The following is a 17,214-nucleotide window of genomic DNA, read 5'->3' on the forward strand; positions in this document are numbered from 1 at the left end:
TAATTTCGGTGAAATTATGATTGACATTTCAACGACTGTGAGTGACACTTTCTCGCGAGCAAAAGTCATGCAATGAAGACGAGGGAAACTTCTAAATATCAGAATTTACATCCATTTGGTGATGGAGATAAACCCACAAAAAAGGATATACGCCTGATTTGTTCATAATGGAAAGGTATTTCAAATTCTATAGGAGTGATCTGTTAACTATGAACAGTTCATGCACAGACAGGAGGGCTGGCTTATAGTGAAAAGCATACGTTAAAGCTATTCGCCTATTAAAGGTGGATTGTCGTTATAGGCCTGTAGGCAGTCACTTGCTACACAGAAGCTCACGACTACTGTAGGATGCAAAGGTTTTGGTTGTAGTTACTTCCTTTGACAAACCAGGGGTAGAAGATTTGCAGTGTGGTAATCCTTGCTAGAAACTTAGGAGGACCTCAGAGTTGTAGTTGTCTGTCAGGCCCTTATAATAAGACAAAAAAACACACACAAACTTTACATACAAATATTCATATATGTATATTCAGAAGGTGTTATGGGTCAGCCTTCTTTCCATTCGAGTGTCATTTACATTGTACTTGTCCCCATGGCAGCATACTGCGGGGGGAACTGGTTACCCTATTTCTGCCATTGGCTGTCCTGCCCTGTGGGTAATGGCATTTACCTAATCACATGTGTACATCTGTCTAAAAATGAGTGTGCTTCAGTGTCTGGGCAGGTGACTAGTCCTTTGTATTTCCCCTTTCATAAGGTCCTTTCACTTCTTTCCTTCTCCGTTTTTTTAGTGGCCTGCAGCTCCATAGACAATCATGCCAGGTCGTTCGCTTGCCACTGATTTAATCGGTACTGTGCTGCAACTTGTACAGCTTCTATTTCTGAAATGGGCAGCCTTCTTGGAATGGTATTGTCCACACTCTATCATTGTTTTACCATTCCCAAATGACAGTCATGGTTAGAAGCATTAAGTTGGATTAGCCCCTGGTTTTCCATTAAAACATGCATTTTTGGAGCACCCCAACCAAAGGCAGGTTGACTTTACCCTTACTTCACAGTTTTATAATGAGATAATAATTCTGCAAGCAAGCTCATGACTCAGGTGTGGTATATATAGGACTTGCGGAAGCACATGAATATGTCAGATGTTTTAGGCCCATGTATTCTTAATTGAAATTGTGATTCAACGAAGTGAGGGCAAATTGTAATTAAACTCTGAAGTGAGGGCAAAGTAAGCCACTCCACGATAGATTTCCCCGGGGGAGGAGCGTGCTCCGGGCCGCGGGGGCCTCCCGCCCTCCTCCCCGGGGATTACCTGTATCTTCGACCTCCGCTAGGCCCTTGCGCCGGTTCCCCAGTCGGGAGGGGCTCCCTCCTCCTCCCGCTTGTCGACACTCTTCCCGGAGCCGTCCGGGGCCAGCGGAGACCTCGCGGCGGAGTCTCTGGGGATCAAGAACCAGCTGGGCCGTCTGCAGGGGAGGGGCGCCCGCAGCCGCCAATCCCAGCGCGGCCTGCGGGGGCGCGGCCTCCTCAACACTCCTCGGACGGCGGGGGCGGCGTTTGGCAGTCCGCCCCCGTCACGTGTCCCCAGTGCGCGGCTTCAAGGCCCGGCGAGGCCTACCTCGAATCCCGGCGGCCCTCTCCTCACGGAGGGCCGCGTTGCTGAGGCTACGACGGCAGCGGCGGGGCCCCGGTCTTCCCCGCGGGCCTCGAGGGTGGCAGGCGACAGGCTACACGGCCCAGGGCCGCAGCAGTGAGCAATTCTTCTTGGTATCCCCGACGGGGGTGGAAGAAATTAAGGGCTGGCCTGTAGCTGGGGGGAAGCGATTTGTTCAGCGCCCAGCGCCCCCTTACTCTCTCAGTGACGCCCCGGCTCGGGGCAGGTAGGCTGGGAGGTGGCAGGCCACACGCCCGTGGCAGAATAAGTTAGGGAGAGAGCCCAGGTTAAGTCAGGGAGCGCAGGAGTGGCACAGCGCAGGTACCTGGTCGATCCCCCAGCAGTTCTGTGGTAAGTTTCTGTGGTAAGTTTCTGTGGTAAGTTTCTGTGGTAAGTTTGAAGGTCCTCGTGGCGCTTGTTGGTTCTGGCGCCCTTAGTAGGTTTGTTCCTTGAGGGGGGAGATTGAGTTGGTGACTAGATAGTTCTTAGTCAGGCTTGGTAGGTTGTCCCTGGGTTCCGCTCCCGCTGGGCCAGATCATTGGGCTAGTTCAGGATCCCTCACTCAAATTAAAAGGCAGCACCTAAGCCCTGTCACTTTCAGTGGCATAGGTCCCTGACTAGGCCCTACCGCCAAAAAAACTCCTGCGTAGGTTCCCCCAGGTCTGCGTCGCCCCAACTGACTAAAAATGTTCCCTCCTTTCCTTAAGTATCCCTAGGTCAGGTGACCACTCTCTAAGGCAGCAAAGGTAAACCCCACCCTTCTTCTAGAAGGTTCCAGCAAGTTCCAGGAGCTTCCCCACTCTAGCTATAGGAGAAAAAAGGCGGGCTGGGGTCGCAACAATGTTGTAGGGGCCCAGCCAGCTCCTGGGAACTAGGGTGCTACTAAAAAGGCCACTCCGCAGTAGCAGGGGCCTGTTGCAGCCATATTGGGGGAAGCGAGCACCTGCACCTTAACACTGATTAGCAATGGAAAGGCGCTTGGAGACCTAAGGCCAACGAAAAAGAGGGTGGAAAAAATGAGGCAAGGGCAAAAACACAGGGAAAAACCACCCTAGGGCTGACAGGTCTAACACTCATTCTTCCATGCGTCTGCCCTTTCCTTAGAAAGTGTTGAGCTTGTTTGAGTTGAGGTGTACACCAAGTAACAGCTTTGTTTGACAGAATTCATTCAAATGTTTTAGAAGGGCAATGTTGGTTGCCAACCTATTCAATGTGAAGTTGTGTAGTTCAACTGTGTCTTGTTGATCAGTTGGCATCTTAAAATTACAACATGTCTGCTAGGCCTTTCTTTGATCTGTGCAAGGGGCACACGTTGGTTTCCACTCACTAGGGCTCTAGGCACTTTGGGCCTGAGTTAGCATTTGTCAGATGGGCACTCTGTCACAAATGTCATGGATTCCCTGCCCAAATCATTACAAATGCTATAGAATATAATGCACTTGTAATACAGTGGATGGGATATCTGTCATGTTTGTGATGGTGTTATCCATCTGCCAAACTCCAAATCAGATACGAAAAACAATGGTCCTGGACCATAAATCAAAATAGGTAGTAGTTCCTAACTTAGTGATATCATTCACATATTCTGAGCTACATATAATCTATTTTGGTAGCTCTTAGTACCCAATACAGTATTGCTCGTAAGGTCAACCATGCAACAAAACAATATCCACAGTAAGTAAAGCTTTTTATTCTTTTTTATCAAAGATTTTATAAAATTTCCATTAACAATTGTGTCAAGGTTGTTCCAAGGGGAACGTGCAAATAGTAAGGGTGCTTGAGTAAAGAGAGTGAAAAAGGAAAGAGGGAATTATTTCAGAGGTTGTGACATAAGAAAAATTTAAATTAGTTAAGCAATGGACTGGTTGTCATTCACCATCCAAGTGCAAGAACCTGGTCACGTGTATCGGTTTATAATTAAATCAAACGATTATACATTCATTAGAAGCCAATTCTAATAGAGCACGTGGGCAGATAGGCGTATCCCAGGTATGTATGTATGGGGCGTCGACGTTTCGATCCGTCTTGGTGGCCTAGTGGTGGTTTGAACCTTGGCCTTGCGGATCTTCCTCAGGACTGGGGAACAACCTGGAAGGGTTGGGCCTAGTAGGTTGCCTAAAATTAATGAGATTGAAGTTAACATGTGTTGCATGGGAAAATGATTAAAAAACCCCGTAAGAAGGCCTGTGAAGGGGTAGGGAGGGCTTACCCGCTGCAATGCGCGAAGCGAATCCCTTAAATGGAAATCCAGTGGTGTACCACATATGGCTGTCCTCCGTTAGTAAGGTGTCACACAGTGGGGCTGGTGGGGGCTGTAAATATGAAGAACCGGCTGTCAATTAATGGAGCCAATCTTACGCATGAGATTACCTCAGTTGCGAGATGGCACCCACTTGCGTTCCAAAACTTGTTTCTTTTGTTCTTATTTCACCACGTTTGGAGTCAATCCCGGGCTAAGGACGGGGATATATAAAAAGGGGGGGGGGGAATGTGGTTAGAAGGCGAGTGTGTCCAGGTACTCTTAACAAGAAGCAGGTGATATTCCACACAAGCTAAAATTACCTTAGCCGTTAAGATCCGGCAACCATCCGTAACACGTTGTGTTCGTCTACTAATCACCGCGCACCGCGAGGACGTCTATTTAAAAGAGGCGTCGACGTAAGGGCTGCGGTACCGGGGCGTGAAAAAGGGGAAAGAGTTAAAAGACTCGAACCGGACTGCCGGTTGCGAGTCCACCTATCATGCGTTCATAAGGAGTCAAGGTCTTTAGGTTGCTGACAACTTAAATTCGAGTTAATAATTGTATCTGCATTAAGCCTCCGATATATATACTTCAAACCGAGAGGTGTCCCTTATACTTCTGTAGATAGTATGGAGCAGGCATTAATTAAGACAGTCAAACCTAATTACAATTTTACATATATTAACAAAAAACAAGAAATTCATAATGAAACATTTAGCCATTAGGTAAACATCATCTGAGTACGTAGAACAGTGTTGTACAGGAATAATGGTTAAACAATGTGTACAACAGAATGTATCAAATTACGCGTGGTAACCAAAGCTGGTTAGGTGTGGTACATGGTGGTTAAACATCATAGTCAGACAATATGTACAACAGAAATCAGCGTTACAAGGTAAGCTACCATAGCAATTAGACATTGGGTGTTGGTCATGACTAACTTATTAAGAGGCATATTTGACATACTAGGGCCCCGGTGACTACATGACCCATTATGTGTGTGTTCCACAAGGGTGGACTCATCCAATGTTCATCCAATATTCATAATTGAGATCTGCTTACTGATTTCCTCAAATTCATTCAGACCCCTGGCGATCGTGTCCAGGGAGTGTATCCACCTGCATTCTCGTTTGCTAAGTATACTATTAAAGTCACCACCTCTTGGGTTGGGTGTGACCTTCTCAATTACCCACCATCTCAGGCTATCTGCAGGGTGTTCAAAAGCAGAGAAATGGTCCACGAGGGGGGCACCTTGTGTCTTGCAGCGTATGCGGCTGCAATGCTGCAGGATGCGGCATTTAACTTTCTGGATTGTCTGGCCCACGTACATAAAGCCACATGGGCAGACAATGGCATAGATAACTCCCATGGTATTACAGTTACTATGTACGTTGAGTTGATATGTCTGATTATTATGTGAAAATTCCGTTATCTCTTTTGTCAGTGTACAGGCCTTACATGATCCACATTTGTGGTGACCTCTAATCGGCGGAATTCCCCATAGTGTGTTTTGGTTTGCTGTACGAGCTGTGGGGAGTAGAGATTTAACTACATAATCTCTTATATTTTTGCCCTTCCTGAAAGCGTGTAAGGGTGGTGGCATATTACCCAAATCTTCCGCTATTAGGTGCCAATGTCGATTGATAGCCTTTTTAATAGCACTGCTTTTCGTGTTAAATGTCGTGACACATACTAGACGTTCATCCTTGATGTTTGTTCTAGGTTGTGGAGCTAGTAAGAACTCTCTATGGTTGTGCCAGGCCCGTTTACGTGCCTGTTTTAATAGTCTGATGGGGTATCCACGTTCTAAAAGTCTAGCTAAAAGACTTGTTGACTCATCAAAGTAATCCTCTTTTTTAGAGCAGTTCCTACGTAACCTCAGGAATTGACCAAAGGGTAAGTTATCCCTGAGGTTACGCGGATGGTGACTAGTGTAACGCAGTAGTGTATTTCGTTCACTGTTTTTTCTGTAGAGACTCGTGTGCAATTTGCCTGACTCTGACTTGATAATGATATCCAGGAAATGTACCGCTTCTCTATTAGATTCTAGAGTAAATTGAATGTCAGCTGAGCATGTATTCAGCCAGTGGTGGAACGTAACCAATTGTTCATCGTTTCCTTGCCAAATGATTAGTACATCGTCGATGTAACGTCGCCAAAGTGCTATATTGGACCTATAAGGGTTGAGGTCACTGAAGACAAATTGATTTTCATAATCATTCATATAGATAATGGCCAGGTTGGGAGCGAAGCTTGCTCCCATCGCTACGCCTTTAGTCTGGTTGTAGAAACTACCTTGAAAGGTGAAATAATTCCTGGTCATTGCGATCTTGAGTAGTGAGATTATGAACTCAGTGGGAACTTCATGTGGGGCAGGTCTGGTGTTAAGTGCCGATTCCATGCTGGTAAGTGCTGAGTGTTGTGGAATATTAGTATAGAGGGACGTTATATCCATAGTGGCCAATAACTGTGTATTGGAGTCAAAAGGGCGTTCGTCCACTAATTGGATTGTTTGCATCGTGTCTCTGAGGTAAGTCGCAGTATTCTCAGCGATGGGTTTTAAAAATACATCTACGTATTTACATAAGGGCTCTAAAATTGACCCACATCCAGAGATGATTGGTCTGCCCGGTGGATCCTCCATACGCTTATGTATCTTTGGGAGGGTGTAAATAGTCGGTATTCTCGGGTGTTTGTTATTTAAATATTCATACTCAAGTTTGTTTAGAAAACCGGATTCTAAAGCCCGTTTTGTCACATCACTTATGATGTTACTTATCTCATTTGTGGGGTCCCTGCTGAGTTTAGTGTAATTACCTTCAACTGACAACTGTGCTAGGATCTCTTTTCTGTAATCATCCACGTTCTGAAGGACGATTGCACCGCCCTTATCCGCGGGTTTAATCACGATGTTGGTGTTCTTTTTCAGGGTTTCTAGGGCTTCTCGTTCTAGTTTGCTCACGTTATATTTCACATATTGTCTTTTAGTCAATATGGAGTCAACGTCCCTCATGACTACCTGTTCGTATGCCAACAATTTATGTGACATAAGGTGAGTAGGTGGGTTAAACTTAGAGGGTGGTCTAAGGCCACTGCCTGAGAAGACCGGGTTGTAGGGAGTCTTAAGAAAATAGTGTTTTAGGCGAATCTTCCTGAAGAATTGGTGCAGCTCAATTTTCAAGTTAAATGTGTTAGGCATGGAAGTTGGTACAAAGGAAAGGCCTTTTTCCAGGATTCCCTGTTCATTGGGTGTCAGTGTATGGCCTGATAAATTGACTATCGGGTTTTTGGGTACATGAGCTACCATCTGTAGTGCTGTCGTCGGGTCTGTATTTCTCCATGTGTCTCCTGTTGGAAGTGTGTTTGTTTTTTCATTTGGCCCCTCCCCTGATTCCATGTTCCGCCTCTGGGGCCCCTGGGTCTGCCCCAGGGACGTCCCCGTCCTCGCTGTCCCCACCATGGTTCCTCCACTAAAAAAGGGGGCTGATGATAGTTCTGTCCTGTAGGGGGTGCACCTGTGTTTGTACCTGAACTTGGACCTGCACGTTCTGTGTCACTATCAGCGTTACTGCTGACTGATGATCCAGAGAAGGTTGCGTACCTTCTGAATCCACTCCTGCCTCTGCTAGAGAATGTGCCCTGTGGTTCCCTTACGTAGTAACCCTCCTGTAGGTATGGATAAGTAGCTCGTTTGTCATATACCTTGATGTCCCTGGCTACTTTGTCTAATTTGGTGGCTTGTGTGTAAATGTCAAATTCACGAATGGTTCTTTCCAGCCTTTCTAAAGCTTCTTTAGCATTAAGTAATGCCTTGTCCTCAATGATCTCTTTCTTCAGATCATGTATCTCTTTGGTTAGACGTTGCACTTCTTCCACCGCAGTTTCAATGCCAAGCACCATCCAGTGCCTGGAACAGTTATTTGAAACAAAGCTAAAATTCTCTTTGAATTTTGGGTTATCAAGGAAGATGGCTGGTTCATTCCTTACTTGTAACCCTACAGGGATGACATTGGATTTTAGATATTTAGCTAGAGTGTGTTCATGTAGACGTGTTCTGATCAGTTTCTTCTCTAGACGTTCTAATTTGGATACTTTTTCATTGAGTGTCAGGTCTATATTAGTAGTGGTATTACCCAGAAAAGTGTTGCCTTCCTGTTCTTGCAATAATTTATCTATGTAGTCTTCGCTATAAGATAAGGTTTCCTTATCTGACATAATGCGTGTAATATTAGTCAGAGATATAGCCGTAGCTACAGTGATGGCTAACAAGAAACTATAAGACTTAAATCACTCATTGACATACAATATTTGACATACAACATTTAACATACAACATTTAACATAAAACCCTCGCAGGACTTGCCTGCACAAAGGTAACCATTACAAAAAATGGGGTAACCCAAAAATGTCAAGGACCTGGGTACAATGTAATACGAAAAACAATGGTCCTGGACCATAAATCAAAATAGGTAGTAGTTCCTAACTTAGTGATATCATTCACATATTCTGAGCTACATATAATCTATTTTGGTAGCTCTTAGTACCCAATACAGTATTGCTCGTAAGGTCAACCATGCAACAAAACAATATCCACAGTAAGTAAAGCTTTTTATTCTTTTTTATCAAAGATTTTATAAAATTTCCATTAACAATTGTGTCAAGGTTGTTCCAAGGGGAACGTGCAAATAGTAAGGGTGCTTGAGTAAAGAGAGTGAAAAAGGAAAGAGGGAATTATTTCAGAGGTTGTGACATAAGAAAAATTTAAATTAGTTAAGCAATGGACTGGTTGTCATTCACCATCCAAGTGCAAGAACCTGGTCACGTGTATCGGTTTATAATTAAATCAAACGATTATACATTCATTAGAAGCCAATTCTAATAGAGCACGTGGGCAGATAGGCGTATCCCAGGTATGTATGTATGGGGCGTCGACGTTTCGATCCGTCTTGGTGGCCTAGTGGTGGTTTGAACCTTGGCCTTGCGGATCTTCCTCAGGACTGGGGAACAACCTGGAAGGGTTGGGCCTAGTAGGTTGCCTAAAATTAATGAGATTGAAGTTAACATGTGTTGCATGGGAAAATGATTAAAAAACCCCGTAAGAAGGCCTGTGAAGGGGTAGGGAGGGCTTACCCGCTGCAATGCGCGAAGCGAATCCCTTAAATGGAAATCCAGTGGTGTACCACATATGGCTGTCCTCCGTTAGTAAGGTGTCACACAGTGGGGCTGGTGGGGGCTGTAAATATGAAGAACCGGCTGTCAATTAATGGAGCCAATCTTACGCATGAGATTACCTCAGTTGCGAGATGCCACCCACTTGCGTTCCAAAACTTGTTTCTTTTGTTCTTATTTCACCACGTTTGGAGTCAATCCCGGGCTAAGGACGGGGATATATAAAAAGGGGGGGGGGAATGTGGTTAGAAGGCGAGTGTGTCCAGGTACTCTTAACAAGAAGCAGGTGATATTCCACACAAGCTAAAATTACCTTAGCCGTTAAGACCCGGCAACCATCCGTAACGCGTTGTGTTAGTCTACTAATCACCGCGCACCGCGAGGACGTCTATTTAAAATAGGCGTCGACGTAAGGGCTGCGGTACCGGGGCGTGAAAAAGGGGAAAGAGTTAAAAGACTCGAACCGGACTGCCGGTTGCGAGTCCACCTATCATGCGTTCATAAGGAGTCAAGGTCTTTAGGTTGCTGACAACTTAAATTCGAGTTAATAATTGTATCTGCATTAAGCCTCCGATATATATACTTCAAACCGAGAGGTGTCCCTTATACTTCTGTAGATAGTATGGAGCAGGCATTAATTAAGACAGTCAAACCTAATTACAATTTTACATATATTAACAAAAAACAAGAAATTCATAATGAAACATTTAGCCATTAGGTAAACATCATCTGAGTACGTAGAACAGTGTTGTACAGGAATAATGGTTAAACAATGTGTACAACAGAATGTATCAAATTACGCGTGGTAACCAAAGCTGGTTAGGTGTGGTACATGGTGGTTAAACATCATAGTCAGACAATATGTACAACAGAAATCAGCGTTACAAGGTAAGCTACCATAGCAATTAGACATTGGGTGTTGGTCATGACTAACTTATTAAGAGGCATATTTGACATACTAGGGCCCCGGTGACTACATGACCCATTATGTGTGTGTTCCACAAGGGTGGACTCATCCAATGTTCATCCAATATTCATAATTGAGATCTGCTTACTGATTTCCTCAAATTCATTCAGACCCCTGGCGATCGTGTCCAGGGAGTGTATCCACCTGCATTCTCGTTTGCTAAGTATACTATTAAAGCAAACCAAAACACACTATGGGGAATTCCGCCGATTAGAGGTGACCACAAATGTGGATCATGTAAGGCCTGTACACTGACAAAAGAGATAACGGAATTTTCACATAATAATCAGACATATCAACTCAACGTACATAGTAACTGTAATACCATGGGAGTTATCTATGCCATTGTCTGCCCATGTGGCTTTATGTACGTGGGCCAGACAATCCAGAAAGTTAAATGCCGCATCCTGCAGCATTGCAGCCGCATACGCTGCAAGACACAAGGTGCCCCCCTCGTGGACCATTTCTCTGCTTTTGAACACCCTGCAGATAGCCTGAGATGGTGGGTAATTGAGAAGGTCACACCCAACCCAAGAGGTGGTGACTTTAATAGTATACTTAGCAAACGAGAATGCAGGTGGATACACTCCCTGGACACGATCGCCAGGGGTCTGAATGAATTTGAGGAAATCAGTAAGCAGATCTCAATTATGAATATTGGATGAACATTGGATGAGTCCACCCTTGTGGAACACACACATAATGGGTCATGTAGTCACCGGGGCCCTAGTATGTCAAATATGCCTCTTAATAAGTTAGTCATGACCAACACCCAATGTCTAATTGCTATGGTAGCTTACCTTGTAACGCTGATTTCTGTTGTACATATTGTCTGACTATGATGTTTAACCACCATGTACCACACCTAACCAGCTTTGGTTACCACGCGTAATTTGATACATTCTGTTGTACACATTGTTTAACCATTATTCCTGTACAACACTGTTCTACGTACTCAGATGATGTTTACCTAATGGCTAAATGTTTCATTATGAATTTCTTGTTTTTTGTTAATATATGTAAAATTGTAATTAGGTTTGACTGTCTTAATTAATGCCTGCTCCATAGTATCTACAGAAGTATAAGGGACACCTCTCGGTTTGAAGTATATATATCGGAGGCTTAATGCAGATACAATTATTAACTCGAATTTAAGTTGTCAGCAACCTAAAGACCTTGACTCCTTATGAACGCATGATAGGTGGACTCGCAACCGGCAGTCCGGTTCGAGTCTTTTAACTCTTTCCCCTTTTTCACGCCCCGGTACCGCAGCCCTTACGTCGACGCCTCTTTTAAATAGACGTCCTCGCGGTGCGCGGTGATTAGTAGACGAACACAACGCGTTACGGATGGTTGCCGGATCTTAACGGCTAAGGTAATTTTAGCTTGTGTGGAATATCACCTGCTTCTTGTTAAGAGTACCTGGACACACTCGCCTTCTAACCACATTCCCCCCCCCTTTTTATATATCCCCGTCCTTAGCCCGGGATTGACTCCAAACGTGGTGAAATAAGAACAAAAGAAACAAGTTTTGGAACGCAAGTGGGTGGCATCTCGCAACTGAGGTAATCTCATGCGTAAGATTGGCTCCATTAATTGACAGCCGGTTCTTCATATTTACAGCCCCCACCAGCCCCACTGTGTGACACCTTACTAACGGAGGACAGCCATATGTGGTACACCACTGGATTTCCATTTAAGGGATTCGCTTCGCGCATTGCAGCGGGTAAGCCCTCCCTACCCCTTCACAGGCCTTCTTACGGGGTTTTTTAATCATTTTCCCATGCAACACATGTTAACTTCAATCTCATTAATTTTAGGCAACCTACTAGGCCCAACCCTTCCAGGTTGTTCCCCAGTCCTGAGGAAGATCCGCAAGGCCAAGGTTCAAACCACCACTAGGCCACCAAGACGGATCGAAACGTCGACGCCCCATACATACATACCTGGGATACGCCTATCTGCCCACGTGCTCTATTAGAATTGGCTTCTAATGAGTGTATAATCGTTTGATTTAATTATAAACCGATACACGTGACCAGGTTCTTGCACTTGGATGGTGAATGACAACCAGTCCATTGCTTAACTAATTTAAATTTTTCTTATGTCACAACCTCTGAAATAATTCCCTCTTTCCTTTTTCACTCTCTTTACTCAAGCACCCTTACTATTTGCACGTTCCCCTTGGAACAACCTTGACACAATTGTTAATGGAAATTTTATAAAATCTTTGATAAAAAAGAATAAAAAGCTTTACTTACTGTGGATATTGTTTTGTTGCATGGTTGACCTTACGAGCAATACTGTATTGGGTACTAAGAGCTACCAAAATAGATTATATGTAGCTCAGAATATGTGAATGATATCACTAAGTTAGGAACTACTACCTATTTTGATTTATGGTCCAGGACCATTGTTTTTCGTATTACATTGTACCCAGGTCCTTGACATTTTTGGGTTACCCCATTTTTTGTAATGGTAAACTCCAAATCAGGCCACTTGTCTGAAACCGAAGTTTGGTTCGCTAGGCCTCCTCAGCTCTTCCAGGTGGGCATGGACTGCGGTCAAAACCTTGCTTGAGGACGGTGCGATAGTAGTCTATGATCAAACAGCACCATGCAGTAACTACAGTTTCTCTAAATAGCTGAATGTCCTACCAAAGTATAAAAATGCCTTTATTGTACAAATGCCACTTCAAATAAATGTGAATCCACAATAACACAGTAGTGCACTGCTATGTTGTTGAACCAGAGCCTCAAGATATCAACAACATATACAGTTCCTGATCAATAAATGTTCAAAACGTGGGCACAATACAGAAAGTTAAAATACAATGACACAGCAATACAGTTACCCCACTTTTTGAATGTTTAGTAACGTTAACAAACATAATAAGAAATGGCAAAAACGAAAGAAATGCAATGGCACCTTATTAAACAGTGTACTGATTAATCAGCAAAAAGGAGATTGTGTCCCAGGGTTCAGAAAGAACGTTTTCTGGGTCCAGGCACGTTACTGGGTCTGCCTTTGGGATTAGGTGTTAGTGGTGGCTGTCACCTGAAATAGGGGTTCTAGAAGCTTCAGATCAGTGCTCCTCACTCAAGAGATCCATCTGCAATGACCAAAGGTGGCAGACCACAGCTGGAAACACAGGAGGGGCAGCAAGCCCACGGCTTAAAGGGCGTGCCCTGACCACACAGGTATCTCTAGATCCAGGTTAGCCAGCCATGTACAGCAACAGCAGCAATGTCAAATGAAGAAATAAGATAACTGAGGACTGCTGCATGAAGGGAACATGCTCACCCTTTAGCCAGGACAATACTGGCTGCTCTCAGCTCCACGTCTGGAAGCACAATCGCTAGTGGTATCTGCCCAGGGCTGTGTTCAGATAGTTTCAATGAGCTGGCAGGTAGGTAGACCTTAACTTATGTGTCAAAGGTCTGTCAGTTGAATTACATACAGCTTATGCTCAGCACCTTATTCAAGTTCAAATTGCCTCGTCTATGATCTTCTGGCAGAGTTTCTCTCCACAGAAAGGCTACTGGGAAGGTCACCTCTACCAGAGTGCGTCAGTCATCACTGCCTAATGGTGCTAACTAGGTGAACCTTCCAGGGGGCTGTGTTGACAGGAAACCTAGTGCATTTCTTCGAGGCAGCAGTGATAATAAAGGACCAGAAGAGAAAGAAGTGGGTATTCTCTTTGGGCAGCATCCGTCCTCTAGTCTTCCAAAATTAAATGTATTGCTATGACTAGTTATGGGTAAACTTAACGCCAAGTACACTGGTAGTGGTCAGAAAGCGTTTACCATACCCACACCTTTCTATAATCGTGTTCAGTACTGCAACAAATTAAGCTCATATGTTTGCAAACATCTCAAATGCTACAAAACATGCGGAGACACCTGCTGCTGCAAGCCTTTGGACTTCATTTCTATGAGTAAGCCAGTAGGTAGGTGCCCTGCATACAGATAACTATTCAAGTATAATACGCTCCCACGATCCAGGACGTGTGCAGTGAAGTGTAAAGGAGCAACTACCACCTTGAGACTACAGTGTGCGGAGACAAATGGAGGGTCTCTCCACTAAGGGTAAACCAAACCTGTGTTTGGGGAACTTTCACGGACAAATGAAAAACTGTGGGAATGGCACAGTTACGCAGGTTGCGAGGTGCTTTCATCCTTTAAGTTACTAAAGCTTTCCAAAGCAAGATCTCTACCAGTATGCATTGGTCTTACACAATGTTCACAATGGTTCTTCACCTCTTCGTATAAGCCAGCTGAATGTTAATGAATGGGCATATCATCCATTCAGTCTTGATCACCGAGACCCGCGTCAAAATTAAAAACATCTACATTTCTTCTAAAGTTCATTGTTTCCTATCACGTGATACATGAGAATTTGCCCAAATATGGGATATGATGGTTCCATTTCTCTAGATATTTGTTTCTATGTGGTATATTGCGTGTGTTCGTAAAATAAGTACGTCCACAAGCTGGAAGACATACCAATTGGTTAAGAAACTATCACATAAAGGAACTGATACTGAGATTTTCCAATGCTGATGGCATATTATGGGTTCTTGAGTAGAGATTTGAGCAACTGCAAATTAATTTCATCAGTTTTTATTTGCAGAATACTTTGAGAATTGAAAATTGAGGACCTAGTAAAGTATGCCTCTAAGTTTGCTAACATTTTTAGGGCCCAAATAAAAATGCTTATGTATGGAAATATCCCGATCTTTGTATGCCCATGTAGGTCTTACCCAAAGGCCCTATGACTTACTTTTATATTACAGTAGATTGTTTTCACAAAATATTATTGTTCAATTCTTATGAATAGTCGGGGCTTAATGGACTGCATAGTTGGAATCTGCCAGGTAACAAAACAGAAGCAAATGGCTAAGATAGATTCACTGGATCATAGAGAGTTTAACATCCTTTGAAAGTGACATTCATGGCATCTTCAACTTTTATTTCACATTTGGTTTCTCCAGGTTACTAAGTTGATTCCTGTTAGCATTACTTACTTGTCTGCAGTAGTGGCTTTCTTGGTTAAAACTCTGAAGTCTTTTCCTTAAAAACCAAAGGTATGGTTTACCATTATTTGTCCGTATCTATTTTTCTATTGAAGACTGTTCCTCCGTGAAACTTACAACTCCACTTATGGATAGCATAAGCCACTTCGAAGTGTGACTATTTGCTACATAGATATATTACGTTGAAAATTTTTACTTCGGGTGGTGATTACTTCAGTTAGACGTGTCAGTGAGCTATTGTCTATTCTGAAGAGCTGTACAAAACTTTCTACTAGGACAAATTTGTAATTTAGAGAGGCCCTTCTTTCATCTTGAAGGTATTAGGGGATTTCCACCTCATTAAAGAAATTGTCAGCCTAGTCCTTCAACTTCTTTAGCTAAAGATACTTTGCTAAATCGAGCTGTTTCGAGAGCTATGAAGTTAACTGGAAAGGACAAAACCCTTCCCATTTTCTGAGTATATATTTGTTACTTACATTAGTCTTACTCCAGGCAGTGAAACAGCTATAGCTCTGGTCGTTAAGAGGATAGTCAATTGTATTTTAAAGTCTTAAGACATTGAGACCCTCACGGGTGAGCAGCGCGCTTACAATTAATTGATTGATAGAAGACATCAGAGCAGTTCAAGGAGCACTTACAATTCCCTGATAGATTGAGTGGTTGATTGATTGATTGAAGACATCAGAGCAGTTCAAGGTTTTCAAAGGTTTCACATCTTGTTCAACCATGGCAAATGCAGCATTTATGACCATCCAAAGCATACCAATATCTCAGACATTTGTGGGGCAGCAGTGCTGCTACTTTTCATATGTTTTGCAGACATTTGTCACTTGACGCATCTTGGAGAGATGTGTCAGTAACAAGTAGCAGGAGAATTCCCTGTGAAGGCAAATCTTTGAAACTCTAGGACGGAGGGAATATTGGACTCACAATGGAAAAATCCGATGTAGGTGATCAGGATGCATGTTCTCCCTCCCCATACAAGATAAACCCCTTGAGGAGAAAGGAGATAGCTCATCACATACCCTAAAGTGTTATATAGTACCTGTGCCAACTATGTGCACCTTATCTATGCTACATGTCAAGGAAAGACCTGGACAGCAGATTGTTCATGCACACCAGTCGTGTTTGATATTGCAACAAAAGAGAAAAGGGTAAGTGCTTTGATGAATGGTCATCAGATTCCTCCAACCGGAGGACTGTTTTGCTTCAACTGATCACTTAAATTAGTCAGCACACCAACAAACTGGCATCTGAAGTGGAACTGGGGGAGGGCAGTCATAATCCCATGGGAGGAGAGGCCAATGATAATCTGAAGAGCATATGATACTACTAACTAGAAAATCAAGTTCTGGAGTAAGCCAATCAATGAGTCACTCACTCTTGAGAGGTAGGGCACCAACAAGACCGGATAAAAGCGAATAGGCAATTGGGGAAGAAGCTGACATCATAACCAAAGTGAATGTAGCTATGTGTCCTTAACAACAAAACCTTCAGATTCGGCAAAAAAGTCTCCATTGGCAATCTAATGCTTGAACTCATGTCTCACCCTATCAATCCCAGGTCTGATGTCAGCACCCTTCTAAACAACTTCATCCTTGTTTTGGAAAACGATGTGAACATCCACAACCCAATGAAACACACAAGCCAAAGCATTCAGCATCCTGCTATTCTAAAGACCTTGCTGACAATAAATATTCTATCCGCAGACAGGAAAGACAATAGAAGAAAAATAGAACTCCTGATACTGAAGTCCACCCGCACAGCACGCAGACAGCTCATCACATAAGCCAAAGCAAAATACATACTTACACCATCAGTGAGGCCACCAACAGAAGCAGAACGCTTTTCAAAGTACTCAAGCACTTTATCAAATACCTGTCAGAACCACCTATTCCTCATTCATTAGGGAAATGCTGTGAACCTCTCCAGTGAAAGTATGCAGAAGATCAGACAGCCAAGCCTTTTCATTTCTTTTGGCCATCCCTTCCTGTAGAAACATGCAATGGTCAGCCTTAAAAGCTCAATCTCTTGCAGATGTCAGGAACATACAAGTCACTCAAAGCCCCTTTTTTCAATCTTTATTTATTCATTTTCAAAAGCAAGTTCATTAAATCCACAACAAGATACATACTAAATACCCTGAG

General features: G+C 43.5%; 1 protein-coding gene across 1 annotated transcript in view; it reads left to right on the top strand.

The window, feature by feature from the left end:
- CIMAP3 (ciliary microtubule associated protein 3) overlaps positions 1-17,214 on the top strand; it is a 165,166-nt gene that overhangs the window by 523 nt on the left and 147,429 nt on the right. The gene's annotated exons all lie outside the window — the stretch shown is intronic.

The sequence above is a fragment of the Triturus cristatus genome, chromosome 1_1 (genome assembly GCF_964204655.1).
Source record: "Triturus cristatus chromosome 1_1, aTriCri1.1, whole genome shotgun sequence".
Lineage (NCBI taxonomy): Eukaryota > Metazoa > Chordata > Amphibia > Caudata > Salamandridae > Triturus > Triturus cristatus.